The sequence below is a fragment of the Prenolepis imparis genome, unplaced genomic scaffold, assembly GCF_030444845.1.
Source record: "Prenolepis imparis isolate NDT839.2.m4 unplaced genomic scaffold, iyPreImpa1.0 SCAF_9, whole genome shotgun sequence".
NCBI lineage: Eukaryota > Metazoa > Arthropoda > Insecta > Hymenoptera > Formicidae > Prenolepis > Prenolepis imparis.
The window spans coordinates 17,342,819-17,363,637 of NW_028141167.1; the positions used below are offsets into that span (position 1 = coordinate 17,342,819).

General features: G+C 32.4%; 1 pseudogene; it reads left to right on the forward strand.

The window, feature by feature from the left end:
- Window positions 1-12,560: 12,560 nt before the first annotated feature.
- LOC145940219 (uncharacterized) lies at window positions 12,561-13,476 on the forward strand (annotated as a pseudogene).
- Window positions 13,477-20,819: the final 7,343 nt, after the last annotated feature.

A 20,819-nucleotide genomic window follows, 5' to 3' on the forward strand; every position in this document is an offset into this window, starting at 1 on the left:
GATAATTAGCATAAATTGAAAGCGGAGGCTAGCCGCATGTACTTTTTGTATATCTTTTTGTTTTCTTTATTAGCGACGATGCCGACGGTCAGCCGAAATTAGTGCGTTTTTTATTTATCTTTTTTCAGCGCTATACACGATCACCGGGGACCAACCGCTCTATGACGGCTTTGTTATACCGCGTTTTTTTATCGACATTTTCTCGGCTTTCTTCAGAAACGCTGTCTGCTCACCCCCTACCCTTCAAAAAAAAAGAATCAACCAATCAGAGTGCTGGGCCACTATAGTTAGAGCCTATCATAGACGGGGTGGGGTGTCATAATCCTCACGCCTGCTACGCTATACCACGATATTTTATCGCCATTTTGTCGGCTTTTTTCAAAAACCCTGCCTACTCTCCCACTCTCTTCCCAAAAACCAACCAATCAGAGTGCTGGGCCACTATAGTTAGGCCTATCAGAGCCCCGGGCCTAATGACCCCTATTAGCGGATCGACCAATCACGGATCGAAAAGCCCTGTCTAGCCACGCCCCTCTGGCGCCAGTGGCCGAGTGGTGGGGGTTTGTTTTGACTCACTATAGTGGCCCACATACTACTTACAGCTTTCTTTTCATCGTAAAATTTAAATTTTATCATTTAGATTAGGAAATTCTTTTGCTAAACAATTTAAGTGCATAGTTAAAAATTTAACATACAGTTTAATACATAACAGTTTAATAATATAATATTATAATAGTATAAAAATATTATGAATAAATATAACAGTTAAAAATTATGACTTTTGAAAATTGATAAGTAAAAGAAAAAATATTGTGTCATTTAAATTGTATGTTAATACAAGTTGATATAATACTTTTACCTCAAACATTTTATAAATGTATGGAAAAAGCACTTTTACCCAATGTCTTTCGTTTTTATATTCAAAAATGAAGCTTATTCCATTAATTTGAGGGAGGAGGTTATGATAATTATTATATTCATTTTGATTATGAGGCAAAGCATAATTAAATTTCGTCGCGTGCCTAATAAACGTGAAACATTGGGCTGTCCCTTCTTGCCGCGTGCATAGTGACCACATAACACTGGGCTGTCTTTTCTCGCCGCGCGCTTGTAGACACGCGAATTGATCGATCTTTTTAAATTAATTTCTCATTAATTATTGCGAATTTCGCAAAATAGTAAAGGACTTTTCTATTTGGTTTAACTCACTCTACCTGTCCACGATAAGTGAAACGCGAACCACTGGACACCCTGTATACATATACATATACTGTATATATATGTACATATAAGTGAAATAAATAAATTATCTTTAAATACATCTTTTTATTATAATATCACAGTAATATTATATTACAAATATTACATAACATGGATATCTCTTCGACAGTATTAAAAAGAACACTATATTTTATATCTTTATATAATATTTAAGAAATCTTAATATTTTTATCATATTATATATTTATAATACATTTAAACAAAAACTTTTTTCAAAAATATGAAAATTATACATTTTAAAAAATTATAAATTAATATGTAACTAATAAACAGAATATTGTATTAAATATAACTCTGGTGACTCTTAAATTAAAATAACAAAAAATAAAATTATAATCTTAATTTATGTGTCATACAAATAAGTATTTTTTTCCGTATATTAAATTAAACGCTACATAAAAACAAAAACATAAAATATATAAAACAGTTTTTTGAAAATAATAAAAATATTATATATTATTTCTCGCATTATCGATTCTCGCATTATCGTTTCTGGCATTTTACATTTTCACGATTTAATAGACAAATAAATGATATTGTATGCAACAAACTTACTTTTCATGCATCATTTTTAAATCTTTTAATTTAAAATTATTTTTTGCTCCAGTCTAAGAGCATTTGGAAGCGAGATTATTTGTAAATAATTTTTGCAATGCTCTCTTCATTACATCTTTTATTGTAGTACCACCAGTCATAATTAACATATTAACCTACCTACCATAAAATTATAATAATAAATCATATTCTTAATGTTAATGTTAAACTTTATAAAAAAGATTTAAAAAATATATATACCAACTGTGATTGTGCTTCCTCAGATGCTAATATAGTTTCGAAATTATTAATGTCTTCAAAACAATCCATTGGTAATTGAAGAAGCATATCAATATTACGATGAATATTTTTATTATTGTCATTATTTTCTAAAACATGCAAACGTTCGTCTATTCGTCTACACATTAGTTTTATTTCAAGAACATATCGTAATATAGAATCAAGAATTTCAGGAGCTATAATAGTAAAATAATTAAAATATGAATTTTGTATATTTAGTTTTTTTTCTACTTACAAATATCATCGTTTGCAAAAATATTATAGTATATTCTATTTATCTATATTCTTCATTAATATTACACAATTTTATTAAAAAGTTACAAGTTACAATAGTACATACCATTTATTTACTATGTATAACTTTGCTTGTATGGATAAAATTATTTTTATAATTAATACATGTACATATACAATTTTTTTTAACAATAACTTGTTAAAATCATTGGATTAAGTATACATATATAGATGTTATAACTTACTACGACTACTTGCAGATGTAATACCATCATCTTTTGTAGGAACATTGTCTTCTGCTTCTATGACAATAGGAATTTCATTTATATTTAGGATAGAATTATTATCACCAATATTTTGATTGATATCATCATCTAGAAATACATACTTTATGAAAATTGTATCTTTATTTTATAATATATTGTCCTATAAATGGAAAATGTAGAATATCGCGGTTATACCTTGTTCATGTAAGCTGTTATTTAATTCAGGAATGGAATCATTGTCGCTGATTTCGTTTTTACTGGAATTATTAGAATTATCTAAAAATATTTATTAATATCTAATATTATCTAAAAAATATTTCTTTAATATTATCTAATATAAAAAAATAATATAACATCTAAACAAAGAATAATTTTGTATATACATTTATCAAGGACAAAGTATGTAGTTTAACAATAAATTTTATGAAATACAATTTTTATACCATTTGCCTTTGAAATGTAACATGAAAGCTTTTTTTTCTAAATTCATGACCTAATTAAGATTCCGATTTGGTATTACTTTTTTCTTCCATCAATCTTTTCTCCTTCTGTAGAGCATGTTCGTATGAATCTAAAAAAATTAATTTTTTTCAAGATAATATTAATATTTTATATACAGTCTAAACTATATGTATATATATATACAGGATGATTCAAAACAACCGTTTGTCCTTAAAATGTCGTATTCCTGACTGAATTCTAAGACGATTTTTCCTTTGCCAAAATTTGATCCGAAGCTTAGTTTTCAAATTATTAAAAGAAATATTTAGCGAATTACGGCACGAGTACGGGCGGTAGGCAGGAGCGGCGCAACTCATTGTCCAACGCGGGCGACTGTGTAAGGCGCTCGCTGCGATCAGCTGTTCGCTACACGCAATGTGTTTGTGTGTGTGTGTGTTTGTGTTTTGCGTGTGTGCGTACACACACACACACACACACACTCTCTCTCTCTCTCTCTCTCTCTCTCTCTCTCTCACACACACACACACACACACACATACGACAGCACACAGCTACAGAATTTCATTGCATCATCCAATATGTTTTTGATACCTTATGGCTCCACACATCATTTGGGACAATCCAGTACACTTTTTTTAGATCTTTGTATCGTTGATGATGCAGACAAAATAGTGAATTATGGAAAAAATGCTGTACCGTTTTTGTCTGCGCACGACTTAATACGCATAACTTACAACATCAATATTGAAAGACGCTCTGAAAGGCTAGTTTTTTGTAGAGATTTCAACAATTTTAATGAACAAGTTTTCCTCTCGGAAGTGAGTGAGTGTGACTGGACGGAAATAATAATCTCAGATTGCATAGATAACAAACTCGAGATTTTCAATAATAGGCTCTTAAGCTGTTTAAATAAACATGCTCCTCTAAAGCGAATACGATTCAAAAAGCTTCCTGCTCCATGGTTAACGGCAGAAATTCGTGCTGCTATGCGTGAGAGGGACGTAATGAGGAGAGTCTGGTGTAGAAGAAGAGACGATGCCAGTTACAGCAATTACAAGGCCTTGAGAAATCGCGCACAGAACCTGATTCGCACAGCTAAGGAGAAATATTATTCGACTATTTTCTGTCAAAAGGAAAAGCCTGCTCTAATATGGAATAAACTAAGGCATCTCGGCTTAATCAAGACCAAGGGCACAAACGGATGTCTTACGCACTCAGTTGAGAAGTTAAATACATTTTTTTGCTGACTCTGGACTGCGTCAAGTCAATGACACGGAGGAGGGATTGGACGTTTCTAACCTTTTGAATGATGACTTTGATGACCGAAAATTTTACTTCAAGTATATCACGCCTGAAGTTATACAAAAAGCGCTCTCCAGGATCAGATCAAGCGCGGTAGGAACCGATGGAATTTCTTCAAAGCTTGTCGGTATGACCTTGCCTTACATAATGCCTATCATCGAGCATTTATTGATTCGCTCATGCATGAAGTTGTACCAAAGATATGGAAGTCGGCGGTCATTACACCGATACCAAAGATTAAACATCCGGTGCAGCACTACAGGCCCATCTCCATCTTGCCTTTTCTCTCGAAAGTACTGGAGAGGATAGTATCGGATCAAATACTAGAATATCTGGCGGAAAAAGAACTTCTTGATCCTTGTCAATTTGCTTACAGGCGAAACTCATCTACGCAAACGTGCATAATTAGGATGATGGACGATATTAGACAGGCCGTCGACCGCAGAATGGTTACAACTTCCATCTTCTTTGACTTCTCAAAGGCTTTCGACAAGGTTCATCATGGACTACTTATTAAAAAACTGAAAAACAAGGGTTTCTCGGGTGGCGCACTCTGCTGAATGACCTCCTATCTGATGAACAGAACGCAGATGGTTTGCGACAGATTGGAAAACAAGACCTCATCCCTCGCAAAGGTTACAGCCGGCCATTCCTCAGAGTTTACAACACTGCAAATATAATTTCTATGCGGACGATCTGCAGATATATTTGCATTGCGAACCATGTAAGCTGCAGGAGACTTTTTTAAAGGTACATGAAGACGTCGAATCCATCGTGCACTGGGCAAGCAGAAATGGGCTGGCATTAACTTCAACGAAGACAAGCCATTATTTTCGGCACGGCCAGATATATAAACGGAAATGAACTTAACCTGCTGCCAGAGATCACAATAAATGGAAGTGCAATACAATTCTCCACACATATAAAATATCTGGGTATTGCGATCTCTAATACGCTTTCATGGAATATACAAGTTGAAAATATCATCAAGAACATACGTGTTAAACTATACCAACTAAAAGTCTCCAAACACTTGCTACCAACGGAAGTAAAAATACGACTCATTGTCTCGCTGATTTTTCCACATCTGGATTACTGCTGTGCAGCGCTAACCGACATTACTGGGCTGCTAGATGCGCAATTATGCAGAGCAGTAAATGCTTGCATCCGTTTTGCACTTGAGATTAGAAGAGATGAGCATATAACTCCATTCTATCAGGAATTACGATGGCTGAAGACCGATGCCAGAAGAAACTATTTTGTGGGATGCCTGCCCTTCAACGTACTCAGCACACGACAACCGAATATCTTATACAAAAATTTTACTTTTAAATCGACAACAACACTGAAAACGACCAGAGCCTCGGACGACTCTCTCTTGCTGCCCTTATGCAGAACTGAACTTTTAATGTATGTATACGCGTTCACGTTCGGCAACGCCGTGATTGTTATCGTCATGTCGCGTCGCGTCGCGTCACCGCAGTCTGTTGTCATCGTCGCAGACTATTGTCATCCGCATCGAGTAACGTGCGCTTTGCATTTAACGCGTTTTTTGTGAGTGATTTTAATAATCAATCAGTAGTAACCGAGATTGTAATTAACTGTTACAATCGATAAATAAATTCTTTATTTTCGATCAAGTGCGTGAGTGTATTCGTTATAAATGTCGATACAATTTCTGAAAGAAGAAAAATTTGTTTATTATTCCGTGTGTCAGATGGGAACGTCTCATTGTTAACAGTCGTGCAACAATTATTCATCAGAAGTAAAAGTCATCAAACACCTCTACAAGATAAGAATAAAAGTGAGTAAGTGTGTGTGGAGGGGAGAGAGAGAGAGAGAGAGAGAGAGAGAGAGAGAGAGAGAGAGAGAGAGAGAGAGAATAAAAAAGATATAAAATACTTACATCTAGGCATCGTTGTCTTCACTCCACTCTCTTCGGCGACAAAAAACGAACTGCCGATTCCCGAGCTCGTGCAAACACGTGCGTTGTTGCCGCGCGGCTGATTGTTGTTTGTTTGTAGATAAGGATTGCGCGGCGCACACACAGACACTCATGTCACATTTAGAAATAATGTCTTTTTGTCTCTCGAGCGTCTTTTTCGCTTTCAACGAAGCAGTATTGCATTAGAATTTTTTCTTATTTATATTTACAAATAATATAAATAAATAATATAAATAATAAAAAAAATATGTCTAATATATAAATTAAAAAAAAAAAGGAAATGAAAAAAGGACATGTCTTTCTCTTGAACCCGAGTTCGCACGGTGATAACTTCACGCACTAAATTGGCGCCACAGAATTTATGATATCAATATGGATTTTTATGAGACATTTTAATTAAAATAATACTACAAATTGTTTTTAAAAAAATACTATAAATTGTTTTTATAAAAACGTTTTTTATAGAAAAAATATCATTCATCCACTTATTTCAAAAAGATAAAAAACAAAATAAAACTACTTTCATCTTTTTAAAATAAGTGGATCGATAATATATTTTTCTATAAAAAACGTTTCTAAAGAAACAATTTATATTATTTTTTTTTTACAATTTGTAGTATTATTTTAAAATGTCTCATAAAAATCTATGTTGATACCCTAAGTCCTGTGGCGCCAGTTTAGTGCGTGGGATTATCACCGTGCGAACTCGGGTTCAAGACTGAGAAGGACATGATGCCCTTTTTCGCACGATTTACGCCGCTACCAGCGGACACGAGGATGGCGACAAATATCGCTCCCCCCCCCCTCCGGCACGCATCGCCCGTAGCACCAGGATATGTACCCGCACTGCCGTCAGCACCAGAATGATATCCCCGTACAAAAAAGGGCCCAGGACTTTTTTTTGTATTTTTTTTATGAATAATAAATGTTAAATAATTATTCATCAAACTAATAAGAATATAAATATATTGATCAATAAATAAAATTGATCGTCATCGAAAGGGGAGGAAAGAAAAATCTTTTACGGTTATTTATTTTTATCAGTCAATTGAAGATATTCGTAATTGAAGAGATTCATAATTTATAAATCAAATGATATTTTTATTTGCTTTATAAATTGTCAATCGAATCTTCGATTGAATTTGCTCGATAAAAAAATTAGTTATATTTCATAATTTTACTTATGAATGTTGATAAAAATTCAAGTTGTGAACTTCATGGAATCGAGCAAATTCAATCGAATATTCGATTGACAATTTATTAGCAAATTTATAAAAAAATAATTAGATTTATAAAATACGAACCTCTTCACTTCATGATTGATAAATAAACATAATCGGACATTTCCCTTTCCTTCTCCTTCAATGACGATTGAATCACTATAATTTATTGTTTATCAAATATTTATACTTTTTTTAGCTTGATGGATAATTATTTTATATTTATTATTCATAAACAAATTCCAAAATAAAAGTCCTGGGCCCTTTCGTGCGAAGATATCATCTTGGTGCTGCCGGCAGTTCGCGGGCACATTTGAAACTCTATAATTATAATTGGTGCAAAAGAAAAATAACAATTATTAATTATTTTTTATTTATTTATATATATATATATATAAATTATATTTTTCTATAAACATTCTGATTTATTATGTAAAAACGCGCGCGTCAGATCTTTTATATTCGCGCGGTATCAGTAGTATGTATGTACCGCAGCACCGACGAGTCGGTGACCGCAGTAATCCGTGTGTGTAATGCGTTGATATGATCTACTGCGCGACTCCTCGCCGCGCGTAACAACGAAGCAGCGTGTACAAGAAGTCACGTTAGAGCGTGTCGTAACTGTGTAAAGTGAAAACGTGAAAAGTTTCCACATTATATATATATTTAGTTTTTTTTTAGTTTTAGTGTGTTAGTTTTAGTTTCTTGTCCACACAATGGGAAGGAAATATAACGCAAAACGTTTGCCTCTCACTAAACGTAGAATTTCCTTCAAGAAAGGCTGGATGCTAAGGTTAGTATATTTCTTTGGAATAAAAAACATGAGATAATACAAATACATATTCATATATATTTACATTCATATAAATACATATTCATATATATTCATATTCATATAAATACATATTCATATATATTCATATTCATATAAATACATATTCATATATATATATATATATATATATATATATATATATATATATGAATATGTATATATATGAATATGTATATATATGAATATGAATATATATGAATATGTATATATGTATATACATATTCATATATATTCATATATATTCATATAAATACATATGAATATAAATACATATTCATATATATTTACATTCATATAAATACATATTCATATATATTTACATTCATATAAATACATATTCATATATATTTACATTCATATAAATACATATTCATATATATTCATATTCATATATATACAGATTCATATATAAACATATTCATATATAAACATTCATATAAATACATATTCATATAAATACATATTCATATATATTTACATTCATATATATACATATTCATATATATACATATTCATATATATATATTAATCGATGGTTCCGAGGACATTTCTTATGAAGAATTATAGTTTTTGAGGACATTTGTATTCATTGAGGACCGTCCTCGTTTATGTACATATACATAGACGTTTTCGAGGACTGTCCTCGTTGGTAATCACAACCATACATTGTTACTATTGAGAACACCAAAATGTCCTCAATAACATATTTAGTAAAATGTTACTACTGAGGACATCAAAATGTCCTCAATAACATATTTAGTAAAATGTTACTACTGAGGACATCAAAATGTCCTCAATAACATTTTTAGTGAAATATGTTACATTGTTACTATTGAGGACACCAAAATGTCCTCAATAACATTTTTAATCAAATATGTTACATTGTTACTATTGAGGACACCAAAATGTCCTCAATAACATTTTTAGTGAAATATGTTACATTGTTACTATTGAGAACACCAAAATGTCCTCAATAACATTTTTAGTGAAATATGTTACATTGTTACTATGGAGGACACCAAGTGTCCTCAATAACATTTTTAATAAAATATGTATTTTGAGGTCCTCAATAAAGACACCGACGAATTACTATCGCAATAATTGAGTGGCTTAGATGAATGGAATATTATTTAAAAAAATAAATTTTAGTCGTAATCGTAAAGTTTATATCAGAATACATTGAACATTGAAAATAGAAGATTAAAGATTGGAATTTAACTAATTAAAATAAAATGCAATAAAATGTTCTTGTCTTGACTGATACCTTGACAAATTTCCATCTTCAATCTTTTAATTCGATCTTCAATACGTGGTCTGATACAGGTTTAAAAGGATGCCGGAGTAGTTTTGTTATCGATCAAAAAGTGAGGTTAGATTCGATTATAAATCTATTTATTGGCTATACGGATTGTTTATTACCTGAAATTATAAGCTAACGCGGTTTATTAATATTAATACTTTAATTGTGGAAAAGGATTTATCAATCTGTATAGCCAATCAAAATATAAATTTTAAAAATTAAAATATTTTTTAAAAATTAAAATATTTTAGTATTATATTAAAATATTTTTATTTTTTATTTATATTTTTTGATTGGCTATACAGATTGATAAATCCTTTTTCACAATTAAAGTATTAATTTTAACAAACCGTGTTAACTTATAATTTCAGGTAATAAATCTGTATAACCATAATAACTTGATTTATAGTCGAATCTAACCTCACTTTTCGATCGATAAAATATAACTAATCCGGCATCCCCTTAAGGGGATGCTGATTAGGTCTGTTTTATCGACAAACATGATTTTCATTTAACTCTTTATTGGCGATACAGAATAAAAAATCCTTTACTAGAATTAAAGTATTCATAATAACAAATCTGGGCTACTACAAATGTACATAAAAAAACAAGAAAGCTAAATAATTACAGTTTTTCTATCGGTCTTTTGCATTGGGTCAACCTAACCTAAACCTAAACGATAAGAAAACTGTAATTATTTAATTTTCTTGATTTCTTTTTAAATACACATATAGTAGTCCAGATTTATTATTATCAATACTTTAATTATAGTAAAGGATTTTTCATTCTGTAAAGTCAATAAAGAATTAAATGAAAATATTTGTCGATAAAACAGACCTGGTCAGCATCCCCTTAAGGGGATGCCGGAAGGTCTGTTTTATCGATCGGATGATTATAGATCTTTCTGCACCGAAAGCTTTTCATTAATTTAATAAAATAATAAATGCTTTTCCACAATTAAATTACGTACAGAAACAAAGTGGGAACCTATCGATTTTATGTAAAAAACAAGAAAAAATTAAAAAACTATAATTTTCTTATCGGTAGAGAGACGGCTTCTGTCGTCAGATCAAAAAAATAATTGTTTAATATAAAAGTTCTGCTGTTTGTACGTACAAAATAAGATAGGTTTCTACTAGAAATTGAATGAAGAAGTATTAGTGAACTTTTAGATATAAGTTTAGAAACCTAATAAATAAGAAAACGGTGCAGAAAATTTTCGTGCATATGTGTGTGTATATGCGTATACGTGCATATGTTTGGATATGTGTGATGCTAACCTATCGTGTGTATATGTGTATACGTGCATATGTTTGGATATGTGTGATGCTAACCTATCGGAATTCGGCCGTCACTCCAGCATCTCTTTAAAGAGTTCCCAAACGCCGTTTTATCGATAAAAACATATTTCCGCATTCTTTTCTTTTAATTAGTTAATTAAAATAATAAATGCTTTTCCACAATTAAAGTACATATAGAAACAAAGCGTGAACCAAATGATTTTGTTAAGAACGAAAAAAATGTTTAATTTTTAATTACATCTACATAGTAATACATTCATATAAATAAGTTGACGCATATGGAACTAAAAGAATATCGTTTATTTTGTCAGTAATGTAATGTGCATTTAAAATTACATACTGGCAGCTAAAACTATTGGTTTTGTTAAGGAAACGTAAAGAGGCATATATGAAAACAAATGATAGATTAATTTAAATATGATATAGTTTTATTTTGACATATCATTTAGTAACAATACAATTATATAGTTGTTTCATTACAAAATAACTGTTTACAATTTATTATGCTTTTCATAAATAAGTCTGTATAAATATGATTCTTCAAGTTTTATGGTTTGTGATAGTGATCCAAAAAAACATTTTGAACAATAACAACAAAAATTCCTTGATTAATATAATACCACAATCATTCGTATTTGTATACTTGTCGTTGGAAGAAACAAAAATTTGACTGTTGAAATTCAAAACATCATAAGAAAACAAGTACGCATATTCAAAATTAATTCTAATTTGATATATTAAAATAATTTTATACGATTCAAAATGTTCAAATTGCTTAGATGTTTGTTTACTGTTTTTTTCTATAATCATAATAATGATTCATTTAAATTGAGTTAGTGATATGTAACATTCCTTTTTAATATTCTTTTTACTTATGTTACCATTACTTGAGAAATATTATATCTAGTTTGTTAGAAAAAGAATTTAAAAGTGCTGAAACAGTACACAGTCTACACAGTATGGTATTTATATTAGTGAGTAAACGCATATGTAACTAAAAGAATATAGTATAGTTCTAGTAATGTATTGCACATTTACAACTGCATACTGACTAATAAGGATAATAAAGGCTTTGTTATGAAAATGCACACATGTATATGAAAACCAATGAAAGATTAATTTAAATTTTTAATTTTGACATATCATTAAACAACCATATAAGTATTTCATTAAAAAATAACTGCTTAAAATATAATAATGCTTCTGATAAAGAAAAATCACCATCACTATGATGCTACAAGTTTTAATGTAATAAAAAGTTCAAAGGAATAAAAATTATTTTTTTTATAATAAAGAAATAATTTTTTGTTGTTAATATTATACCACAATTATTTGCCTTTGCATACTCATCAATGTCATCTAAAAGTAAAGATAGAGAAAGAAACTGCTGCCTCTTTTGTGAAAGTTATATACAAAGTTATATACAATAGTTATATACAAAAGTTATATACAAAGTTATATACAAAGTTATATAAAAGTTATATACAAAGTTATATACAAAATATATACAAAACCACCTATTAAATCAAATACATCTCTGGAAATTATATCTGTAGAAGTACCAGCAGCAGGAACGTTTGATGATAAAGATTTATACATTGAAAATTCATCTAAAAGTAGTAAAGATAAAAAAAGAAACTGCTGCCTCTTTTGTAAAAGGTTATATACAAAAATAGCACATCATTTAGAGACCATTCATTTGAATGAAAATGAAGTTAAGAAATTCAGTTTACTACCTAAAAAATGCACAGAGAGATTAAAAATAATAGATACAATTAAACGCAAAGTAAATTTTTAGTACAACGCTGACAAAAAACGTTGGCAAATGTGATTTAATCGTCTGTCGAAGACCACAAGATTAGAAAAATAAGGAAGCTAAAGATTATTTACCCTGCGCAAAATGTTATGGAATTTTTTCAAAAATTTCACTTCGTCAACATTTTTATCGCTGCACTGGTCGTAGTAGCAAACATGCTAAAGCAGTAACAATTTTGAGACGTTCAATTTTAGGTGGAGTTCATACGCGGCTAATAAAAAATTACGATCTGTAATATTACCTGTCTAAGAGATAATGAAGTTTGTTGTAATAACTTATAGTTGCGTAATAAAATATGATAATAAGCTTAATATTTTACATGGTAACAAATTATCTATAAAGTATAAACTTCAACACCAACATGATATGATTTGCGCGCATTTAAGATTGTTGGGTCGTCTTTTATTAACTATTGAAGAAAATAATAAAAATATAATTGATTTTGAATCTATATATCATCTAAAATTTTATAAAGACGTTATTAGTACAGTTAACAAAGTAGCAGGTTTAGACGATGAAGTAGGAATTTATTCTGAACCTACTACAGCAGCATTGTTAGGAACATTAATAAAAAAAGTTGGTCGCATACTTATTACGGAATGTATAAAACGTCAGGATGATGAAAAAAAGCTTTAGTCAAAGATTTTTTAGTGTTGCGGATTAGAGAGAGAGAGAGATAGAGAGAGAGAGATAGAGAAATAGAGAGAGAGAAGGAGAGGGTGTGCTTATATGTGTGTGTGTAAGGTGCAACGCGGATGCACGTTCTCTTAGCAACGAGCGCGCAGCCGGTTGCGACAATTAACGCGCTCAAATTTGGCGCGGCGACACGCGCTTTCCGCCCGTACGCCAATGGCACCACGGCGCGCCCCGCTATATCGCGTCGCAGCGCGCGGTTCGCGCGCTAAATATCACCGCCGTTTAATCGCTCACGAGTAACCGTTCCGTGGGCGAAAACAATAACGACGAAAACAAACGGCTTTGTCCTCCGACTTTCGAGAGGATTCGATATCTTTATATTACAAAATCACAAATACTGTGATTTTGTCTCAGAATCTTCTCGAAGGTCAGCGGGATAAAGACCGTTTGTTCGGCGCCTTTTACTCGCACTCGTCTTGTCGACTTCTACACGCACAGACCGAGATTAGTACGCTTTCGCTTTTCTTTCGCTTTTTCACAAGCACTTTCGATCGTTCTATCGATTGCACTTCTTGCAATCGTCGTGCGCTTTTCTGTCGCTACTTTCGAACAACATTAACGCACTTTTGTATATAGTTCTGTAAATATATTCTCGTCGTGTGAAATTTATCTTCTTCCTTTTTTTGTGCCGTGCTGTGCTGTCTCCTTTGTCTAATTCGCTCGCGCACTGACCGCGCTTCACTTGCCGCGATATTGCACATTTGCTGGTCCTTCGAGCCGGATTTCCGCGTCTTCGTCGCGTCCGGCACCTTTTGAACTTCGCCGTCGGAGTGAGTGCGTGTTCCGTAACCAGGTGCGTGTCCAGTGACCTGTGACAGAAAAATGGAGATGGATCAGATGATCGACGCGCAGCACGAACTTCACGCGCGAATCTTGCGCAGTATCGAGAACTTGAAGAAGATCGGGGCGGCCAGGATAACCGTTCACGTCGTCCGCACCGCGATTCGCGTCCTGGACGATAAGTGGGCGAAGTTCGTGGAGCAGCATGAAGAGCTCCGAGCCGCCTTCTGGAAGCAGCTCAAGGAGGACGACTACACGACGGACGACCTGCCGAGTAAGATAGAGTCAGCATATTACTCGCAGCGCTCTGAATTGTGCGAGCTTGAGGAAAAACTCACCAAGCCGAAGGAAACTGAGCTCGCCGAACGGGCCCGAGACACCGCGCCGTCGCGCAGGGCCTTGCCGCGGATCAACCTGCCTCAGTTCAGCGGCAAGTTCGAGGACTGGCCAGCCTTCCGGGATCTGTTCCGCTCGATGGTTCTTGAGGAGCCATCCTTGTCCAAAATTGAGAGGCTCCACTACCTAAAGACAAGCGTCAAGGGCGATGCTGAGCAACTAATTAGGAACCTGCCGTCCATGGAGGAGAACCTGGAACAAGCGTGGGACCTGTTGAGCACCTATTTTGAGAACAAGCGCCTTCTAGTCAGATCTTACCTGACAGCGTTTACCTCGTTGCCGCGGTTGAAGACTCCGTCAGCCGACGGACTACGCCGACTTTTTCACGGCGTACTCTCGACAGTCGGCGCTCTCAAGGGCATTGGGCGTCCAATCTCCGATTGCACCGACCTTTTCGTGCACCTGGTCATCGAGCTGCTGGATGCCGAAACTCGTCGGGAATGGGAGAGCTCCCTCGGCAAGTCGTCCGAGCCGCCTTCGTATGACAAGCTCCGAGAGTTCCTACAGGAGCAGCTCATGACGTGGGAGGTCCTCCAGGCCGTGAAGTCCGGGTCGTCAACCAAGTCTCCGGAGAAGACTAGTCGCGCCTCTCGCAGCAGTCACGTGGGTACCAAAGGGTCCGATCCAAGCCGCAGCTGCCCACTCTGTAAAAAGGACCATTTCATTGCATACTGTGAGCTCTACAAGAAGAAGACCGTGCAGGAAAAACGAGAGGCCGTTAACACTCACCAGAGGTGCTGGAACTGCCTGGGTCGACACCTGCTTGCCGACTGCAAGTCGTCCAAGGCCTGTGCCACGTGCTCCGGGAAACATCACACTACACTGCATGACGCCTTCACAGCCGTGGCCCTTCCTGCTGCCGGGTCATCTTCATCGGTGACGGTCCACGTTGCGCGACGGCAGCCAGTGGAGTGCGGACCAGCGCTGCTAGCTACCGCGCGCGTGCTAGTAGCCGACCGCGCGGGCACTCGTCACGCGGCCCGCGCCCTGATCGACCCGGGTTCGGAAACGTCGTTGATCGCGGAATCTCTGGCGCAGCGGCTTCGCCTGCCGCGGACACCATCCTCAGTGGCCATCTTCGGAGTGGGTGGCGTCCAGATGGGAGCCTCTCGCGGTCGAGTGGCAGTCAACGTCTTTTCTCGCGACGAGCGCTTCGCACTCGCCGTCTCGCCGCTCGTGTTGCCGCGCCTCACCATATATAGCGGTACTTCAGAGGGTGAGTGGGATTTTAGTTTATTTTGTTTTAAATATTTGAGAGCTTGTGTTCTCATGAGGAAATTTTCTGAAGATTGTAATGCAAAAGTTGCACATTTATTACGTGGCACTAAGTTAAGGAAACACATTGCTACATTTTGTGCAAGTATGGAGCTTGCTGACACTGAAGTATCTGACCTTGCAAATTTCATGGGGCACGCGGAAAAATTCATAGAGAAGTGTATAGACAACCCATTATTAGTCGTGATATTTTGAATATTACACAACATTTAGAAGCAGCTCATGGATGTGATTCTCAAAGTACAGAGGAAAGTTCTAGTGAAGATGGCAATAATAACGAAGATATTAGAAATGAAAATATAGAAACAGCTATAAATGAAGGTACACACTATTACATTATTAATTATATTAATAATGGTTAAGTTATGAGTTATGAATGAGAGAGAGAGAGAGAGAGAGAGGGAGAGGGAGAGGGAGAGGGAGAGGGAGAGGGAGAGGGGGAGGAGGAGGGGGGAGAGCATTTGTAGATATTCACATAAATCTTTCGGAAAACAAAATTTGTCAAAATGTGCACATTAGTTAAATAACATTAACTTTATAATGCAATATGTATACTAATTGCAGAAACAAGTGGTAATAGCTCATTTGCTAATACATCTATGTCAGAAAATATTGATACATCTACACCAGGATTTAAAGTTGTCTCTGGAACTAAAAGACGTTCTAGTATTGTACTATTTTATTTTAAATTTGTTATATATCATAAGGAGTGCATATATATGAATACATGCATGCATGTTTACGCGTGTGTTTGTGAGAAAGAGCGAGAGAGAGAGAGAGAGAGAGAGAGTGAGTTGCAAACTCTATTATACAAATACTCTACTCCAGACTATCATGTATTAATGACTATTATTGTGACAAATTATAAAGATGACATTTGTAATTTGATAACTGATTAATCCATGAGATAGTCTTAAGTTTACATGTACATATTTTTTTGTTACATTAAATAATTGAAATTAATCAACTATAATTTCTCGCAATAAATTTGATTCTAGACATATTTACATAGTTAATATGGTATGGAAATTCTAATAATATTGTAGGAAATAAAGAATATCTTTTTGTAGGTTCTCCATACGGTCACACAAAACGAAAACGATGGAGTGAAGATGAAAAAAGTCGTGCTAACAGCGTTTGGTCAAATCATAAAGAATGGCAACCTACCTTCTTTACAGGAAATTCATGAGGTTATTAAACAAAATCCATGCATAAAACACAGATCATCATCGCAAGTAAAAACATGGCTACATAATCAACTTAAAAAGAACAAACAATCAAATTCAAATTAATTTTCTATTTGTTTTGCTACAATCTTTTGTTTTTAAACTGAGTCAAATGTTAAATGTATTCTTTAAATATCCAATTTTTTTATTAATATGTGCACTATATTGCAAATAATATTTTGTAAAAGCATAAACATAAATAATGAGTTGCGTTATATCAAATTCATGACATTAATTATGAGTAGAGTTATTTTCTTTTAAAAAATGAGATGTAGTACATTCTACTTTCACTCTACTTTAATTAATCATTCTGAATACCTTCGAGAAATAGGTTTAGGTTAGGTTTTGAATTATTCTGTTGTATTCAGGATAATATAGAATCTACAAAGTATAAGAATCTATAAAAAAAGTCTGAATAAGTTAAATCAAAATAATTATAGTGCAGCATTGTATGTTATTTTTGTAAAACTTTTCAAAAGTTATAGATAATAATATAAGATATTTTCACAAAGATATTTAAAATATGCTTTAGGTTTATATAGTTATATAGGTTTATATGGTTATAATAGTTTATATATGATATAAATTATATGGAAAAAATGATATACGTTTGTGTCAAATATAACAAACTTGATTTAATTATGACTAGAATTACTAATTGCAGAAGCAGGTGCCAATACTTAGTTATTCTGATACTTATTACGGAATGCCTATTAACTTGCGAATTTGTCAGAATCAAATTTAAAATTTAATTGTGTATGTCAAATTTTAAGTAATTTTCCACTTATTTGCTTATACCTGTTAGTATTGTTTTCTTAAAATTAATTCTCCTTATCTTCAGTATGTAAATGTAAATGTATAACATATTATCAACATATGCTAGCTTTCTATGTTACGTGTATATCAAACTCACTATTATAAATAATAGCAGAGGCAAGTATTATAAATAATAATGTATAAACATAAAATCATTATATTTATGATTAGAGATATGTATTGAAAACTATGTTTCCAGCAAAAAGTTCTTTTTTAATAAAATAGATATTTGTATGTTTGTTAAGTAATAGAAACATAGGTAAAAAGAATGTTAAGAAGAGATGTTACATACCATTACATAGCTCGATTAAACGAATCATGATCATAATTATAGCAAGCAATGTAAACGTAGATCTAAGCACACATTTTGAATCTTATAATATTTTACGATAATTTTTTCCATAACAAAAAGAATTATGTGCACACTTTGTCTTCAAATTATAGCTTTTAATGCATCAAATCCTGAAAATAAATAAAAATATAAAACATATAATAATTAAGCACACAAATATGTATCTTAATTTCTTACAAAATTTCTTACCACAAACTTGATTAGTTAAACGCCTGTTATATTGATATTTTCTTCAGATTATGTACATATATACACTGACTGTTTGATATCTGTCTTCTTTCGATACTACATTTTTTATACATATTTACACTTTCCCGTTTTTATCGAATAATTATTCAAAACTTAGAAGTTTGTAAGCGAGTACAGATTTATAATACAACTCTATTTTTATATAGAATTCATGAAGCATTGCAGAATCTATAAATTACAAAAGAACTTTTATTAAGAATGTACAAATATTAATGTATAACACATTATCATGCAATATATGCTAGTTTTCTATGTTACGTATATATCAAACTCACTATTATAAATAATAGCGGAAAAAAATATATTATAAATAATACTGTATAAAATATAGAACCATTACATTTATGATTAGAAATATGTATTGAAAGCTATATATTTGCAGCACAGTTCTTTTTTAATAAAGTAGATATTAATATATATTTGCCAAATAATAGAAACATAGGTACAAAGAATGTTAAAATGAAATGTTACATACCATTACATAGCTCGATTAAACGAATCATTTTCATAATTATAGCAAGCAATGTAAATGTAGATCTAAGCACACATTTTGAATCTTATAATATTTAACGATACATATTTTCCAGAACAAAAAGAATTATGTGCACACTTTGTCATCCAATCACAGCTTTTAATGCATCAAATCCTGAAAATATATAAAAAATATAGAACAAACAATAATTAAGCACAGAAATATGTATCTTAATTTGTTACAAAATTTCTTACCATAAACTAGATTAGTTAAACGCCTGTTATATTGATACTTTCTTCAGATTATGTACATATACATATATACTGTTTGATATCAGTCTTCTTTTCATATTACATTTTTGATACATATTTGCACTTTCCTTTTTTTATCAAATAATTAATCAAAATTTGTGTTTGTGAGTGTGTACAGATTTAATAGAACTCTTTTGTAATAGAATTCACAAAGTAATGCAGAATCTATAAATTACAAAAGAACTTTTATTAACAAAGTGCAAATATTAATGTATAATACATTATCATGCAAAATATGCTAGTTTTCTATGTTACGTGTATATCAAACTCACTATTATAAATAATAGCGGAAAAAATATATTGTAAATAATACTGTATAAACATAAAATCATTACATTTTGATTAGAGATATGTATTGAAAACTCTATGTTTCCAGCAAATGTCCTTTTTTAATAAAATAGATATTTGTATGTTTGTTAAGTAATAGAAACATAGGTAAAAAGAATGTTAAGAAGAAATGTTACATACTATTACATAGCTCGATTAAATGACTCATTATCATAATTATAGCAAGCAATGTAAACGTAGATCTAAGCACATATTTTGAATTATTCAAAACACTACAATACATTTTTTCCAGAACAATAAAATAATGTGCACACTTTGTCTTCAAATCACAGCTGTTAATGCATCAAATCCTGAAAATATATAAAAAATATAGAACAAATAATAATTAAGCACAGAGATATGTATCTTAATTTCTTACAAAATTTCTTACCACAAACTTGATTAGCTAAATGCTTGTTACGTTGATAATTTCTTCAGATTATGTACACTGACTGTTTGATATCTGTCTTCGTTCGATACTACATTTTTTATACATATTTACCCTTTCCTTTTTTTATTAAATAATTATTCAAAATTTGTGTTTGTGAGTGTGTACAGATTTAATAGAACTCTTTTGTAATAGAATTCACAAGGTAATGCAGAATCTATGAATTACAATAGAACTTTTATTAAGAATGCGTCCATGAATAAAATATAGACGTAAATGAAAGATTAAAAATAAATTATTTCAATTGCAATTTCTCACCAATTTATTGTTTACTTCTTGCAGAAAATTTTCTTCTCTCATTTCAGAAGTGACGGGCGATGAGATTAGATAACTTGCCCTGCTTTGTGTGCAAGATTCAAAACATACGTAAAATATCTTAAGGGCCTATTATTTTTATATTAATGACATCTTTGAAAACTCTGCATATATAAATCGTACACATAAAATATATAAGGTTACGTCTATTAAAACAGATATTGATTTCGCTGTATTTTGATATGACTGATTTCCTAACCTTAATACATAGTAAATTTTTTAATACATCATTAGATTTGTTAATCCATCATGTATATGTACATACAGATGATTCAAGAATATTATTAATGAAAAATTAATGACATTAATAAAATGTTTCATGAATTTGGAATCTTGCGCTCAAAACGGGACGAATTACCT